This window comes from Lampetra fluviatilis, chromosome 2 (genome assembly GCF_964198595.1).
Source record: "Lampetra fluviatilis chromosome 2, kcLamFluv1.1, whole genome shotgun sequence".
NCBI classification, from domain to species: domain Eukaryota; kingdom Metazoa; phylum Chordata; class Hyperoartia; order Petromyzontiformes; family Petromyzontidae; genus Lampetra; species Lampetra fluviatilis.
The window spans coordinates 22,027,255-22,044,109 of record NC_136276.1 but is presented as its reverse complement, the minus strand read 5'-3'; the positions used below and the strand labels follow the sequence as shown (position 1 = coordinate 22,044,109).

Below are 16,855 nucleotides of genomic sequence, written 5' to 3'. Positions count from 1 at the left end.
CGCATTACACCACCCTCCCCCGTAGAAAAATCCCAGCCGACCTCGGCTGACTAATAGCAAATCGTAATGCGGCGAACCGAGCTTCCCCCCCTAAAGGACACTAAGCATATAATGTAACAACAAGAACAACAACAACGCAATTAACATCAACGAACGTACAAAAGCATGCAATAAATACAACTGTAAGAAAAAAATAACAAGACAGCAACAATCAACGAAACGTAAGCGATTTGGAACGTGTGCGGGTCGCCGGCCCGTCCCGGACGGTCGGCGGCCCACTCGCAGAACGGGAACGCGATGAAAGTCGAGGAATGACAGGGGGTAATCCCCCTGTCGTAGCCGGAAGTCCACCGACGTCCCGTGTCCCTAAAGAGTTAGTCTTGGGCTTGTCCTGTGACCGTGCCCGCAGCTGGGTCGGAAGAGCTGCAGGGCTCGAAGGTCCCGCAGACCTGGCAGGCGTCCTCCGAGCAGGGCCCCTCGTCCCCCGCAATGTCACGGCCGGCCTGTCTGTTTCGGAGGATCTTTAGCCGACTTGACCGGTGCCGAGGCCTCCTGCTGCGGCGGAGCCGGGAAGCGGGCCCAGCAGTCTCTGGCGTAGTGGCCCCTACGCCCGCAGCGGAAACATTCGGCCTCGTTGCGCCGAAGCGCAGGCCTCGCCTCCTGACGGCCCCGTTCTGGTAGCACCACGCGCGGTCTCGGCCCGCCGCGTCCCGTCCATGGAGCGGAGGCGGCCGTCAGTTGTTGAGGGCCCCGGTCATCCGGAACATAGACGGCCTGCGCAGGGTTCCACCCCAACGCCTCCCCTTCTTTGACGGGCCCCCCCGTCCACGCCGTCACTTGTTTCCAGCGACGGAGGTTGAATTGCGCATCGAGACACTTAGCAGCCATCCGGGAAGTTAGCTTCTCATGCCCACACACAGGCATGGGGATCCCTAGATCCCGAGACAGCTCCAACATTTTCCCTAATATGAGAGGCTCAAGCAGGTCCTGTGGCGTCTCAGGATAAGCTGCCATGGCCAGCTCCAGCACCGCACCCCTGAACGCCACGGGCGACTCCTCTGGTGCTCGTTGTCGTTGAGCGAATCGCCGATGCGCATCATCTGGTGGCTCATAAGCATCGGCCATTTCTTGAAAAACACCACATAAAGTTGCCTTCTTATCGGTCGCTATGGAACGGAAGAATCGGACAGATTCGTCGTCCAGGAGAGTCGGCAACACCTCCAAAGCCTCCGCATCGGTCCATCTTGCTGTGCGTACCGCCGCCAAGAAGCGGCAGGCGAACGCGCTCCAGTCCCCACCGACGGAAAATTCTTTAACCGTTGTAAGGTGGCGACTCCGACTCCTCTTCCCGCCGTCTTCCAATGGTGGTGGTTGTGATGGCAAATTCAAAATGGCGTCGGCCCGCGGCGTGGCCAAGATGGCGGTTTGGCGCTACGGAGCGCGCAAAATGGCGGCCTCTTGCCGCGTGGGCAATGGCGGCGGCAGGACAGGCAACGTGGCGGCCCGCGGAGCACCACTTGCATCATCCATCGTCCCTGGCGCGACGAGATGGCATAGATGCGCCAGGACGTCCTTAAGTGCCTCCAGTTGTACCGCCATCGCTTGCCATCGTTGATCCGCGTCTGATGATGTCGACGGACCCGCCACCGCGCCAACATCCTCCACTCCCGTTCCCGTGGTCGCCTCAGCCGGGCTCTCCTCCACCACCCCAACAGGATCCGTGGTTGGGGGGAGTTCGTCGTCGTCGGACGAAGAAGCCGATGCAGGCGCCGGATTAACTTTCTTCCTCACTTGTTTCGACATGCCGTTGCACTTCCGACACCAGTGTAATAAACGACTGGACCACGATGTCTGTCTCAGTGTCCTTTATTATTCGGTTCGTGCTGTACACCCACACGGCTGTCTTTACTCCGTAGCTTCTCCACGGTGCTGACTCCAATGTCGGCCCGATCCACAACAGCAGCTCCGCTGCTGTTTCTCTCACACAGCCCCCCTTGGCTGTACTCTCTGCTGCTCTTCTCCCTCCGCAGCTCTCACAGCTTCTTGCTCTCTCTCTCTCTCTCCGCAGCTCCTCCTGGCAGCCACACCGCTGCCTCTAACAAGCAGCCCCCTCTCTCTCTCTCTCCGCAGCTCCTCCTGGCAGCCACACCGCTGCCTCTAACACGCAGCCCTCCTGGCTGTCTCCTCCCCAGCTGCACACCACTCCGCAGCTTCCTCTTATCTTCGGGGTTGGCTCCCGATGGCCGTCGGCGCCCCCCCTCTCCACACTTGCCCGCGTGGCCTCACTCTTTTCCGCTCACACCCCGACTGCCTTCCCCTTCCGGTTTACCCGCTTAAAGCCCCGAACCTTCCCCCCACGTCACATGACTCCACCCCCCGTGACGTCACCTCCGGAAGGTCGCTTACGCCCGCATTACACATGCAAAAAAATTGCGCGCAGGAGTGATAATGGCGAAAGTCATTATTTTTTTGACTGCAGTGAGCCAGAACAAACTGTTGACATCGTTAAACTAATCTTAATTTAGGAGCTTTCGTGACTGCAGGAATTATTATTTGGTTCTTTTCGGTTAAGTCACGTCTAAAAATAAAATAATAAATTAAAATAACATATTACGACGTTTCGATTGCAACACAAGCAATCATCATCAGGTATAAAAGAAATAGCAACAAAAATCTAACTAGAAAACTATAGACAGACATACAAGCAGACAGACATCACAACGGCACACAGAGAAAGGACACAAATCGGCACAAAGAGAGGGGTCGTTTCTGTGACGGTCCCTTAAATATAGAGAGGGGGGGCGGGGACGGAGAGAGGGAGGGGGCAGAGAGAATTAGCATATCAATGAGTGTACTGCAACGTACTGCTGTTGCAAGTAAGATGACAATGTTGAACGGGCACGCAAAATTGAAAACGGGCACGCAAAATTGAAAATTAGGAGACAAGCACACGTCGGCCAGCCCCCCTCATTACCTGTGTCCTCTCTTTGGAATTTTCACACTTAAAATTCTAACTTAGCAAATTTTGAAACACGTAATCAACCAGGCTATGCGTTAATTGTGTGTTAACCGACTCTCGGTGTTGTATTACATCACATCTCGATATTTTGCTAGGTTATTTAATTTTCGTGTGCCTGTCTCCTAATTTTCAATTTTGCGTGCCCGTTTTTAATTTTGCGTGCCCGTTCCACATTGTCATCTTACTTGCAACAGCAGTACGTTGCCGTACACTCATTGATATGCTAATTCTCTCTGCCCCCTCCCTCTCTCCGTCCCCGCCCCCCCCTCTCTATATTTAAGGGACCGTCACAGAAACGACCCCTCTCTTTGTGCCGATTTGTGTCCTCTCTCTGTGTGCCGTTGTGATGTCTGTCTGCTTGTATGTCTGTCTATAGTTTTCTAGTTAGATTTTTGTTGCTATTTCTTTTATACCTGATGATGATTGCTTGTGTTGCAATCGAAACGTCGTAATATGTTATTTTAATTTATTATTTTATTTTTAGACGTGACTTAACCGAAAAGAACCAAAGAATAATTCCTGCAGTCACGAAAGCTCCTAAATTAAGATTGAACCACTTCTACGGGGAAGTTTTAAGCTTATCCTTTTTCTTTCTGGCTATTTGTTCTCTCTACCTGTGTCCTCTCTTTGGAATTTTCACACTTAAAATTCTAACTTAGCAAATTTTGAAACACGTAATCAACCAGGTTATGCGTTAATTGTGTGTTAACCGACTCTCTGTGTTGTATTACATCACATTTCGATATTTTGCTAAGTTATTTAATTTTCGTGTGCTTGTCTCCTAATTTTCAATTTTGCGTGCCCGTTTTCAATTTTGCGTGCCCGTTCAACATTGTCATCTTACTTGCAACAGCAGTACGTTGCAGTACACTCATTGATATGCTAATTCTCTCTGCCCCCTCCCTCTCTCCGTCCCCGCCCCCCCCCTCTCTATATTTAAGGGACCGTCACAGAAACGACCCCTCTCTTTGTGCCGATTTGTGTCCTCTCTCTGTGTGCCGTTGTGATGTCTGTCTGCTTGTATGTCTGTCTATAGTTTTCTAGTTAGATTTTTGTTGCTATTTCTTTTATACCTGATGATGATTGCTTGTGTTGCAATCGAAACGTCGTAATATGTTATTTTAATTTATTATTTTATTTTTAGACGTGACTTAACCGAAAAGAACCAAATAATCGTTAAACTAGTTACTACTATAATGAGCCATGAATGTCTGTGTGTCCCTCGTGTGACGTCACTCCACGTCGGCCAGCCCCCCTCATTAATGATCATGAACAGGTGATGTCCTCCACATGGTGCCCCGTCATTAATAACCATAAGCGGGTGACGTCACTGCACATCGAACAGCCCCCCTCATTAATAATCATGAAGAGGTGACTTCTTCCAAATGGACACTCCACCATTAATAATATTTGGCGGGTGACGTCACTCCACATGGGGGCGCGAGGTGCCTCCCCCCCCTCCTCAGCGTCAACTTACAACCCTCACTCCAAAGGCAGAACACTCACGTCACGCGATCTCCGTAACGCTATTGAGACATAGAAGTAAAAGGACGTCATGATGACTAAGGCGTTATACGAGTTAAATGAAATAAGTCTGTGTCACCGCGGCATTACAAATTGCACACAAATTCAATCAATGAATATCACGTCGCGGTCTGCTTGTCACTTGCAAGATTCAGATTTACTCAAATACACCCGTCCTTGGACGGGCAAAGCGCTAGTTGGAAATGTTTGGCCTGCTTCCGCAAACATATTTATTTTTTACAAAATGCACATGTGGAAATACACTCATCAGTTGTGGAGTTAACATCAATAATGATGAAATGAAAGAACATGAGAATTTATTTTCGCATGGGTCAAGGAGACTGTTTGATCATACTTCGCCACTTTGGCCAGGGACTGGTTCAAATATCAGATTATGATGCTAGATGTGGCCAGGATTCTCATCGCCCGACAAAACTTACAGAACCAGAGGTGAAAACCTCTAATCTAGTAACGCCACTTGTGTCGTGAGCTAACATTACCCAGAATACGTTTTTTAGGGGCATTGCCCAAAAACCTGACCGTCAGTTAAGTGTTTAATAATAAAAAAATGGTTATTTTCCTTTACAAATTAGCGTTTTAATCATATAGTTTTCATTTTTAACATTCATTTATTTCATTTTTATTTTTTATTACAGCCACGTAAATGCTGGGCTTAAAATTTTCGTGACTGCAAAAAATCACATTCTATGGTTCTTTACCGAAAGAACCATAGAATATGTAAAAGCTTTTGAAGGGCCCATAGAGTAAAGGTACAGGGTTGGGGTTCGTATCGGGATAGTGGGAGCAACCCAACTCATACTTACCTGACAGGGGCGGCACCGTGATCAGTTAGGTGGTCCTCCCAGGGCGAGGCTGATCCATTGCACTGCGGGTGGGTTGACCCCTGCGATTTCCCCAAATGCGGGAAACTCGACTGTGTCATTTGTGGTACTGGGGGACTGCGTTAGCGATATCCCCCGATAATAATGAAAAAAGATATATTTTAGTCGCATTAAAGTTTTATAACATTCCAAAAATTGCGCGCAGGAGCGATAATGGCGAAAGTCATTATTTTTTTGACTGCAGTGAGCCAGAACAAACTGTTGCCATCGCTAAACTAGTTACTACTATAATGAGCCATGAATGTCTGTGTGTCCCTCGTGTGACGTCACTCCACGTTGGCCAGCCCCCCTCATTAATGATTATGAACAGGTGACGTCCTACACATGGTGCCCCGTCATTAATAACCATAAGCGGGTGACGTCACTCCACATCGAACAGCCCCCCTCATTAATGATCATGAACAGGTGACTTCCTCCAAATGGACACTCCACCATTAATAATAATTAGCGGGTGACGTCACTCCACATGGGGGCGCGAGGTGCCTCCTCCCCCCTCCTCAGCGTCAACTTACAACCCTCACTCCAAAGGCAGAACCCTCACGTCACGCGATCTCCATAACGCTATTGAGACATAGAAGTAAAAGGACGTCATGATGACTAAGGCGTTATACGTGTTAAATGAAATAAGTCTGTGTCACCGCGGCCTTACAAATTGCACACAAATTCATGCAATGAATATCACGTCGCGGTCTGCTTTTCACTTGCAAGATTCAGATTTACTCAAATACACCCGTCCTTGGACGGGCAAAGCGCTAGTTGGAAATGTTTGGCCTGCTTCCGCAAACATATTTATTTTTTACAAAATGCACATGTGGAAATACACTCATCAGTTGTGGAGTTAACATCAATAATGATGAAATGAAAGAACATGATAATTTATTTTCGCATGGGTCAAGGAGACTGTTTGATCATACTTCGCCACTTTGCCCAGGGACTGGTTCAAATATCAGATTATGATGCTAGATGTGGCCAGGATTCTCATCGCCCAACAAAACTTACAGATCCAGAGGTGAAAACCTTTAATCTAGTAACGCCACGTGTGTCGTGAGCTAACATTACCCAGAATACGTTTTTTAGGGGCATTGCCCAAAAACCTGACCGTCAGTTAAGTGTTTAATAATTAAAAAAATGGTTATTTTCCTTTACAAATTAGCGTTTTAATCATATAGTTTTCATTTTTAACATTCATTTATTTCATTTTTATTTTTTATTACAGCCACGTAAATGCTGGGCTTAAAATTTTCGTGACTGCAAAAAATCACATTCTATGGTTCTTTACCGAAAGAACCATAGAATATGTAAAAGCTTTTGAAGGGCCCATAGAGTAAAGGTACAGGATTGGGGTTCGTATCGGGATAGTGGGAGCAACCCAACTCATACTTACCTGACAGGGGCGGCACCATGATCAGTTAGGTGGTCCTCCCAGGGCGAGGCTCATCCATTGCACTGCTGGTGGGTTGACCCCTGCGATTTCCCCAAATGCGGGAAACTCGACTGTGTCATTTGTGGTACTGGGGGACTGCGTTAGCGCTATCCCCCGATAATAATGAAAAAATATATATTTTAGTCGCATTAAAGTTTTATAACATTCCAAAAATTGCGCGCAGGAGCGAAAATGGCGAAAGTCATTATTTTTTTGACTGCAGTGAGCCAGAACAAACTGTTGCCATCGCTAAACTAGTTACTACTATAATGAGCCATGAATGTCTGTGTCCCTCGTGTGACGTCACTCCACGTTGGCCAGCCCCCCTCATTAATGATTATGAACAGGTGACGTCCTACACATGGTGCCCCGTCATTAATAACCATAAGCGGGTGACGTCACTGCACATCGAACAGCCCCCTCATTAATAATCATGAAGAGGTGACTTCTTCCAAATGGACACTCCACCATTAATAATATTTGGCGGGTGACGTCACTCCACATGGGGGCGCGAGGTGCCTCCTCCCCTCTCCTCAGCGTCAACTTACAACCCTCACTCCAAAGGCAGAACCCTCACGTCACGCGATCTCCGTAACGCTATTGAGACATAGAAGTAAAAGGACGTCATGATGACTAAGGCGTTATACGTGTTAAATGAAATAAGTCTGTGTCACCGCGGCATTACAAATTGCACACAAATTCATGCAATGAATATCACGTCGCCGTCTGCTTTTCACTTGCAAGATTCAGATTTACTCAAATACACCCGTCCTTGGACGGGCAAAGCGCTAGTTGTAAATGTTTGGCCTGCTTTCGCAAACACATTTAATTTTTTTACAAAATGCACATGTGGCAATACACTCATCAGTTGTGGAGTTAACATCAATAATGATTAAATGAAAGAACATGAGAATTTATTTTCGCATGGGTCAAGGAGACTGTTTGATCATACTTCGCCACTTTGGCCAGGGACTGGTTCAAATATCAGATTATGATGCTAGATGTGGCCAGGATTCTCATCGCCCGACAAAACTTACAGAACCAGAGGTGAAAACCTCTAATCTAGTAACGCCACTTGTGTCGTGAGCTAACATTACCCAGAATACGTTTTTTAGGGGCTTTGCCCAAAAACCTGACCGTCAGTTAAGTGTTTAATAATAAAAATGTTAATTTCCTTTACAAATTAGCGTTTTAATCATATAGTTTTCATTTTTAACATTCATTTATTTCACTTTTATTTTTTATTACAGCCACGTAAAAGCTGGGCTTAACATTTTCGTGACTGCAAAAATGCACATTCTATGGTTCTTTACCGAAAGAACCATAGAATATGTAAAAGCTGTTTGAAGGGCCCATAGAGTAAAGGTACAGGGTTCTGGTTCGTATCGGGATAGTGGGAGCAACCCAACTCATACTTACCTGACAGGGGCGGCACCATGATCAGATAGGTGGTCCTCTCAGGGCGAGGCTCATCCATTGCACTGCGGGTGGGTTGACTCCTGCGATTTCCCCAAATGCGGGAAACTCGACTGTGTAATTTGTGGTACTGGGGGACTGCGTTCGCGCTATCCCCCGATAATAATGAAAAAATATATATTTTAGTCGCATTAAAGTTTTATAACATTACAAAAATTGCGCGCAGGAGCGATAATGGCGAAGGTCATTATTTTTTTGACTGCAGTGAGCCAGATCAGACTGTTGCCATCGCTAAACTAGTTACTACTATAATGAGCCATGAATGTCTGTGTGTCCCTCGTGTGACGTCACTCCACGTTGGCCAGCCCCCCTCATTAATGATTATGAACAGGTGACGTCCTCCACATGGTGCCCCGTCATTAATAACCATAAGCGGGTGACGTCATTGCACATCGAACAGCCCCCCTCATTAATAATCATGAAGAGGTGACTTCTTCCAAATGGACACTCCACCATTAATAATATTTGGTGGGTGACGTCACTCCACATGGGGGCGCGAGGTGCCTCCTCCCCCCTCCTCAGCGTCAACTTACAACCCTCACTCCAAAGGCAGAACCCTCACGTCACGCGATCTCCGTAACGCTATTGAGACATAGAAGTAAAAGGACGTCATGATGACTAAGGCGTTATACGTGTTAAATGAAATAAGTCTGTGTCACCGCTGCATTACAAATTGCACACAAATTCAATCAATGAATATCACGTCGCGGTCTGCTTTTCACTTGCAAGATTCAGATTTACTCAAATACACCCGTCCTTGGACGGGCAAAGCGCTAGTTGGAAATGTTTGGCCTGCTTTCGCAAACGTATTTATTTTTTACAAAATGCACATGTGGCAATACACTCATCAGTTGTGGAGTTAACATCAATAATGATTAAATGAAAGAACATGAGAATTTATTTTCGCATGGGTCAAGGAGACTGTTTGATCATACTTCGCCACTTTGGCCAGGCACTGGTTCAAATATCAGATTATGATGCTAGATGTGGCCAGGATTCTCATCGCCCGACAAAACTTACAGAACCAGAGGTGAAAACCTCTAATCTAGTAACGCCACTTGTGTCGTGAGCTAACATTACCCAGAATACGTTTTTTAGGGGCTTTGCCCAAAAACCTGACCGTCAGTTAAGTGTTTAATAATAAAAAGGTTAATTTCCTTTACAAATTAGCGTTTTAATCATATAGTTTTCATTTTTAACATTCATTTATTTCACTTTTATTTTTTATTACAGCCACGTAAAAGCTGGGCTTAACATTTTCGTGACTGCAAAAATGCACATTCTATGGTTCTTTACCGAAAGAACCATAGAATATGTAAAAGCTTTTGAAGGGCACATAGAGTAAAGGTACAGGGTTCTGGTTCGTATCGGGATAGTGGGAGCAACCCAACTCATACTTACCTGACAGGGGCGGTACCATGATCAGTTAGGTGGTCCTCCCAGGGCGAGGCTCATCCATTGCACTGCGGGTGGGTTGACCCCTGCGATTTCCCCAAATGCGGGAAACTCGACTGTGTAATTTGTGCTACTGGGGGACTGCGTTCGCGCTATCCCCCGATAATAATGAAAAAATATATATTTTAGTCGCATTAAAGTTTTATAACATTCCAAAAATTGCGCGCAGGAGCGTTAATGGCGAAAGTCATTATTTTTTTGACTGCAGTGAGCCAGAACAAACTGTTGCCATCGCTAAACTAGTTACTACTATAATGAACCATGAATGTCTGTGTGTCCCTCGTGTGACGTCACTCCACGTTGGCCAGCCCCCCTCATTAATGATTATGAACAGATGACGTCCTACACATGGTGCCCCGTCATTAATAACCATAAGCGGGTGACGTCACTGCACATCGAACAGCCCCCCTCATTAATAATCATGAAGAGGTGACTTCTTCCAAATGGACACTCCACCATTAATAATATTTGGCGGGTGACGTCACTCCACATGGGGGCGCGAGGTGCCTCCTCCCCCCTCCTCAGCGTCAACTTACAACCCTCACTCCAAAGGCAGAACCCTCACGTCACGCGATCTCCGTAACGCTATTGAGACATATAAGTAAAAGGACGTCATGATGACTAAGGCATTATACGTGTTAAATGAAATAAGTCTGTGTCACCGCGGCATTACAAATTGCACACAAATTCATGCAATGAATATCACGTCGCGGTCTGCTTTTCACGTGCAAGATTCAGATTTACTCAAATACACCCGTCCTTGGACGAGCAAAGCGCTAGTTGGAAATGTTTGGCCTGCTTTCGCAAACACATTTATTTTTTACAAAATGCACATGTGGCAATACACTCATCAGTTGTGGAGTTAACATCAATAATGATTAAATGAAAGAACATGATAATTTATTTTCGCATGGGTCAAGGAGACTGTTTGATCATACTTCGCCACTTTGGCCAGGGACTGGTTCAAATATCAGATTATGATGCTAGATGTGGCCAGGATTCTCATCGCCCGACAAAACTTACAGAACCAGAGGTGAAAACCTCTAATCTAGTAACGCCACTTGTGTCGTGAGCTAACTTTAACCAGAATACGTTTTTTAGGGGCTTTGCCCAAAAACCTGACCGTCAGTTAAGTGTTTAATAATAAAAAAATGGTTAATTTCCTTTACAAATTAGCGTTTTAATCATATAGTTTTCATTTTTAACATTCATTTATTTCACTTTTATTTTTTATTACAGCCACGTTAATGCTGGGCTTAAAATTTTCGTGACTGCAAAAATTCACATTCTATGGTTCTTTACCGAAAGAACCATAGAATATGTAAAAGCCTTTGAAGGGCCCATAGAGTAAAGGTACAGAATTCTGGTTCGTATCGGGATAGTGGGAGCAACCCAACTCATACTTACCTGACAGGGGCGGCACCATGATCAGTTAGGTGGTCCTCCCAGGGTGAGGCTCATCCATTGCACTGCGGGTGGGTTGACCCCTGCGATTTCCCCAAATGCGGGAAACTCGACTGTGTAATTTGTGGTACTGGGGGACTGCGTTCGCGCTATCCCCCGATAATAATTAAAAAATATATATTTTAGTCGCATTAAAGTTTTATAACATTCCAAAAATTGCGCGCAGGAGCGATAATGGCGAAAGTCATTATTTTTTTGACTGCAGTGAGCCAGAACAAACTGTTGCCATCGCTAAACTAGTTACTACTATAATGAGCCATGAATGTCTGTGTGTCCCTCGTGTGACGTCACTCCACGTTGGCCAGCCCCCCTCATTAATGATTATGAACAGGTGACGTCCTCCACATGGTGCCCCGTCATTAATAACCATAAGCGGGTGACGTCACTCCACATCGAACAGCCCCCCTCATTAATGATCATGAACAGGTGACTTCCTCCAAATGGACACTCCACCATTAATTATAATTAGCGGGTGACGTCACTCCACATGGGGGCGCGAGGTGCCTCCTCCCTCCTCCTCAGCATCATCTTACAACCCTCACTCCAAAGGCAGAACGCTCACGTCACGCGATCTCCGTAACGCTATTGAGACATAGAAGTAAAAGGACGTCATGATGACTAAGGCGTTATACGTGTTAAATTAAATAAGTCTGTGTCACCTCGGCCATACAAATTGCACACAAATTCATGCAATGAATATCACGTCGCGGTCTGCTTTTCACTTGTGTAATATCGTTGAGGACTCTTGGACGCCGGGGTTGAGGCACACGTATTTATTCCGCAACAGTTGTCACAACCGCGGACATACAACACTGGAGAAGGTATCGGCCCCCTCACCCGCTAGCTGGGAATACACTGCTAGCTATCTCTGACCTACCTCCTAGTCCTCCACTAACGGGCTAGGGGAGGCTGTCTGGCCCGACACTGGTAAGTCGGGCTACGGTACCCGGAGTCCCAGAGCACTAGCTCCGGTTCTCGGGACCACGCCGCTGGCTCGGTCCTGCGCGGCCCTGACAAGGGCGGCGACCCAGGGGAGTCCAGGGCTCTAGCTAGACGATCTTCGGTCTTCACTGGTTTAGCTTTAACATTCTACCCCGAGCTCTCCGGCTCATCCCCTTTTATACCAAAACCCCTCGCTGAGGGGTGGGGCCAGCCCCCCCCCCAGGCTGCCCTGTGCGGACGTCGTTGAGAGCACCTCCCCGTGCACTCACGAAGCCCCGCCCACTGTGTTTGTTTCCCGTGTGATCCTATGTATACAGCCCCTCCGTAACACCCCTACACTTGCAAGATTCAGATTTACTCAAATACACCCGTCCTTGGACGGGCAAAGCGCTAGTTGGAAATGTTTGGCCTGCTTTCGCAAACATATTTATTTTTTACAAAATGCACATGTGGCAATACACTCATCAGTTGTGGAGTAAACATCAATAATGATTAAATGAAAGAACATGAGAATTTATTTTCGCATGGGTCAAGGAGACTGTTTGATCATACTTCGCCACTTTTGCCAGGGACTGGTTCAAATATCAGATTATGATGCTAGATGTGGCCAGGATTCTCATCGCCTGACAAAACTTACGGAACCAGAGGTGAAAACCTTTAATTTAGTAACGCCACTTGTGTCATGAGCTAACATTATCCAGAATAATTTTTTAGGGGCATTGCTCAAAAACCTGACCGTCAGTTAAGTGTTTAATAATTTTAAAAAGGGTTAATTTTCTACGCAAATTAGTGTTTTAATCACATAGTTTACATTTTTAACATCCATTCATTTATTTAACTTTCATCTTTTTATTACAGCCACGTAAAAGCTGGGCTTAAAATGTTCGTGACTGCAGAAATTCACATTCGGTGAAGAACCATAGGATACCATTGGAACCTCAATTGCCAGTAAAAAATATGATAATTGGTTTTTTACCCTTTTATCTGGCAACAAAACTGACACCTTTGTGCGCCTTTTGGCGTCATCTGGTCCAATACCATGTGAGACTAGGCTGAGTGCGCCTTTGGGCGTCATCTGGTCCAACACCATGTGAGACTAGGCTCTAAGGAAAGCTGTCTCGGGTGTGGACCAATCAACTTCAAGGACAGTGCATACATTATCAGAGTTATGTTTTTTGTTTGCATTATGACTGCAGGTATTGTGGTCTATGCAAACATGACTCCTTGTAAAAAATGTGTCAGTTTTGTTGCCAGATAAAAGGGTAAAAAAACAATGATCAACCATAAAATACGTAAAAGCCTTTGAAGGGCCCGTAGAGTAAAGGTACAGGGTTGGGGTTCGTATAGGGATAGTGGGAGCAACCCAACTCATACTTACCTGACAGGGGCGGCACCATGATCAGTTAGGTGGTCCTCCCAGGGCGAGGCTCATCCATTGCACTGCGGGTGGGTTGACCCCTGCGATTTCCCCAAATGCGGGAAACTCGACTGTGTCATTTGTGGTACTGGGGGACTGCGTTCGCGCTATCCCCCGATAATAATGAAAACATATATATTGTAGTCGCATTAAAGGTTTATAACATGCAAAAAATTGCTCGCAGGAGTGATAATGGTTAAGGTCATTATTTTTTGTGAATGCAGTTAGCCAGAACAAACCGTTGCCATCGGTAAACTAGTTACTACTATAATGAGCCATGAATGTCTGTGTGTCCCTCGTGTGACGTCACTCCACATCGGCCAGCCCCCCTCATTAATAATCATGAACAGGTGACGTCCTCCACATGGTTCCCCGTCATTAATAACCATGAGCGGGTGACATCACTCTACATCGAACAGCCCCCCTCATTAATAATAATGAAGAATAATCATGAAGAGGTGACTTCATCCAAATGGACACTCCACCATTAATAATAATTAGCGGGTGACGTCACTCCATATGCACGAATTAATAAGCAGTCACGCATACGATGGCAGCGAAGCAACTGCAGTGGATGCCCCCGACAGGTCTGTCTCGTGTGCCGACCACCCAGTGACCGCCAGGTGGTGCTGTACACACACGACGTGAACAGAACGTTGGTTTAAACCTAATGGCTGTGGTTAAATGTAGATACAGTGCCGAATTAAGCTAGTGCGGGGCCTGTAGCATATGTTATAAAGGGACCCTAAATAAATAAATAAACACATACATATTAAAGCACAACATTTTTACTTGAATAGTAAAGTAATTGTATTTTTCATTTACTACACAGCTAGATAATACGACAAATCGCTAACCTTGAACACCCAGTCGTTCATAAAAGTTGAAGGCAGTATAGTACTATAGTAATAGAGAAAGTGCAGAATCACTGAATCGAATTCATAGCTTGAAAGCATTTAGCGTGGGACCCTTTAAAGTGCGGGCCCCGTAGCATAAGTAGCTACTTTTGCTACTTGGATAATCCGGAACTGTGTAGGTACAGTAGAAGTTGCAGTCTTGGTTGGACTCATAGTAGCATCTGGGTACTAATTTGGTTCAGGCTACTGCTAGACTTCGGCTGAATAACTTGGTTAGGGATAATACTCGGGTCCGAGGGGATAATTTGGGTAAGGCTATCCTTTATCCAATTGACTCTTTCGGTTCTAACAAGTACGTATGTTATTTTGAGTGTTTAGCGTGACTAAGGAAATTTGAAAGACTGGCAGGTAGTATATAAAGTAGCTTGTTTTATATAATTACATATTTTAAGTTCTAGGCCATCTAAAGTGTCAGTTTTATTTGATTAATGCAGCCTTCACTGGCACACACTTCGCATTAAATTCCACGTGTTTCGTCAATCGCCACACTGTACACCATTGCCAACGAGATGTTCCTTTTCAAGGGATTTTGCAGGTGAAATATTTGAGCAAATTAATGAAAGACGAAACAACATCAACAACCAACTCGCGTGTTTTAGATAGGTTCCTCGGCTACGCCATGCGCGATTTTGTAAGAAATTTAAATTTTAATTCAGTGGGTCATTAACTAATTTATATTTACAAAGCACCTTTACTCACAGCGCTTGACATAGCTTACAAAACAATGACAATGGAATGATGTAGTTGACTGGGGTGTACAAGGATTTAGGAATGAGTGACAGAGATCGAGGGTACTTGGGGATCACGAAATGGTAGGGGAGGGATGGGAAGGAGTGGAGGGGAGAAGACAATGGGTAATGCAGTCACTTCCCTATAATAGGGCTTTCTGCCTGACAGACTAACCGTGATTTTAATATTTATACTTTCTAATGAAATAAATGATACTCATATGGGACAGCCCGGAGCACACATCCTGTGGGTGACTTTGCCAGGAGTTGTCTGTTTTGGGTTGGGTCTCCCACGCATTGGCCAGAGGTCCGCAGTGAGTGATGACGCTCGGCAAAAGGCTTTGCCGGATGAACTGCTGTCACCAACACAATGCAAGCAGGGGACACACAACTCACGGGCGGTTCCATTAATTGTCGCAATTCTTGGCCGCGATTAAAATTTCTGTTTATGTCTCGTTTGCACCGTCTCATTTGCATTGAGTTTTTTTCAAGTATCTTTCAAACATTATGTCTGTTCTATAAGGGGCCGTCCATAAATTACGTCACGCACCTAGGGGGGGGGGGGGTCAGACATTTGTGACGATGTGTGACGAGGGGGGGGGGGGGTTTGAGAAATGTGACGTCACCTAAAAATGCTTAACTTTGAATAAATATAGACAACACGTTCTACGTAATTAAATAGACTTTTCAATAAATGTTTTCTCCTACAACATCAGAGTGCAGCGGCACATTAAATACGCACTACAATGACAATAGTTTAAAGCGATTTAAAGCATGTTTTTTTTGGGGGGGGGGGCAAAGCCATATTTGAGGGGGTGGGGGTCTGACTTTTTGTGACGCCATGTGACGAGGGGAGGGGTCAAAAATCGCCCCAAATGTCGTGATGTCATTTATGGACGGCCCCTAAGCCTACTCGCTAATAGAACTTGCCCCAACAGTGCTTTTCATTTTTATACAAAAATATCGATTCTTACACATGCTATTCGCGCAGCATGTATCGTGATCCTCAAGGATGTATATTAAACATGAATGTACAGGTACCCTGCAGGACAGTGGTTCTCAACATATCTTGCTAATCTACCCCTTGTTGAATTTTGTTTCAACCGAGTACCTCCTTGCCTGACCGAACATGGTTCTGAGAAATAAATGTATGAATAATTAACATCAATATTTTAACCAATTGTTCATTTTGTGAGGTATCCTAACGAGCTCGTAACTGCAAGGGAATACAAAAAAATATACGATGTGCATGCTTGACGTAAGTTTTTCGCGCTTGCTGGCTACTCTTGGAAACCGCATTGTTAGCGTTCAACGAGTTTAGAAAGGTTTTTAATATCGTTATTGGTGACCATATGGATTTAAATATTATCGTAGCTATTTTATATTGGCATATTTTTACGTGATTATTCACCAGTGACTCGCGTATGATATAATGTCACACATTTATAAATCACCTGACTGTACCCCCTTGGAACATTGACCATTACCCCGAGGGCTCCGCGTACCCCCGGCTAAGAGCCACTGCGAGCGTGGGACATGCCTCGTGCCGTCGTCACGTCCCTACTGGCGCGTATCGGCGTGTGTGCGT

At 45.6% G+C, this 16,855-nt stretch overlaps 6 non-coding genes across 6 annotated transcripts; all 6 read left to right on the top strand.

The window, feature by feature from the left end:
* Window positions 1-5,359: 5,359 nt before the first annotated feature.
* On the top strand, window positions 5,360-5,523 carry LOC144947211 (U1 spliceosomal RNA). The gene has a single exon (XR_013640007.1). It is a non-coding gene; the product is annotated as a U1 spliceosomal RNA (small nuclear RNA).
* A 1,298-nt stretch (window positions 5,524-6,821) lies between these two features.
* LOC144947206 (U1 spliceosomal RNA) lies at window positions 6,822-6,985 on the top strand. The gene has a single exon (XR_013640006.1). It is a non-coding gene; the product is annotated as a U1 spliceosomal RNA (small nuclear RNA).
* Window positions 6,986-8,279: 1,294 nt separating this feature from the next.
* On the top strand, window positions 8,280-8,443 carry LOC144947183 (U1 spliceosomal RNA). The gene has a single exon (XR_013640001.1). It is a non-coding gene; the product is annotated as a U1 spliceosomal RNA (small nuclear RNA).
* A 1,294-nt stretch (window positions 8,444-9,737) lies between these two features.
* On the top strand, window positions 9,738-9,901 carry LOC144947150 (U1 spliceosomal RNA). Its single transcript, XR_013639993.1, has one exon. It is a non-coding gene; the product is annotated as a U1 spliceosomal RNA (small nuclear RNA).
* A 1,297-nt stretch (window positions 9,902-11,198) lies between these two features.
* Window positions 11,199-11,362, top strand: LOC144947142 (U1 spliceosomal RNA). Its single transcript, XR_013639992.1, has one exon. It is a non-coding gene; the product is annotated as a U1 spliceosomal RNA (small nuclear RNA).
* A 2,213-nt stretch (window positions 11,363-13,575) lies between these two features.
* On the top strand, window positions 13,576-13,739 carry LOC144947157 (U1 spliceosomal RNA). The gene has a single exon (XR_013639994.1). It is a non-coding gene; the product is annotated as a U1 spliceosomal RNA (small nuclear RNA).
* The last annotated feature ends 3,116 nt before the right edge of the window (window positions 13,740-16,855 follow it).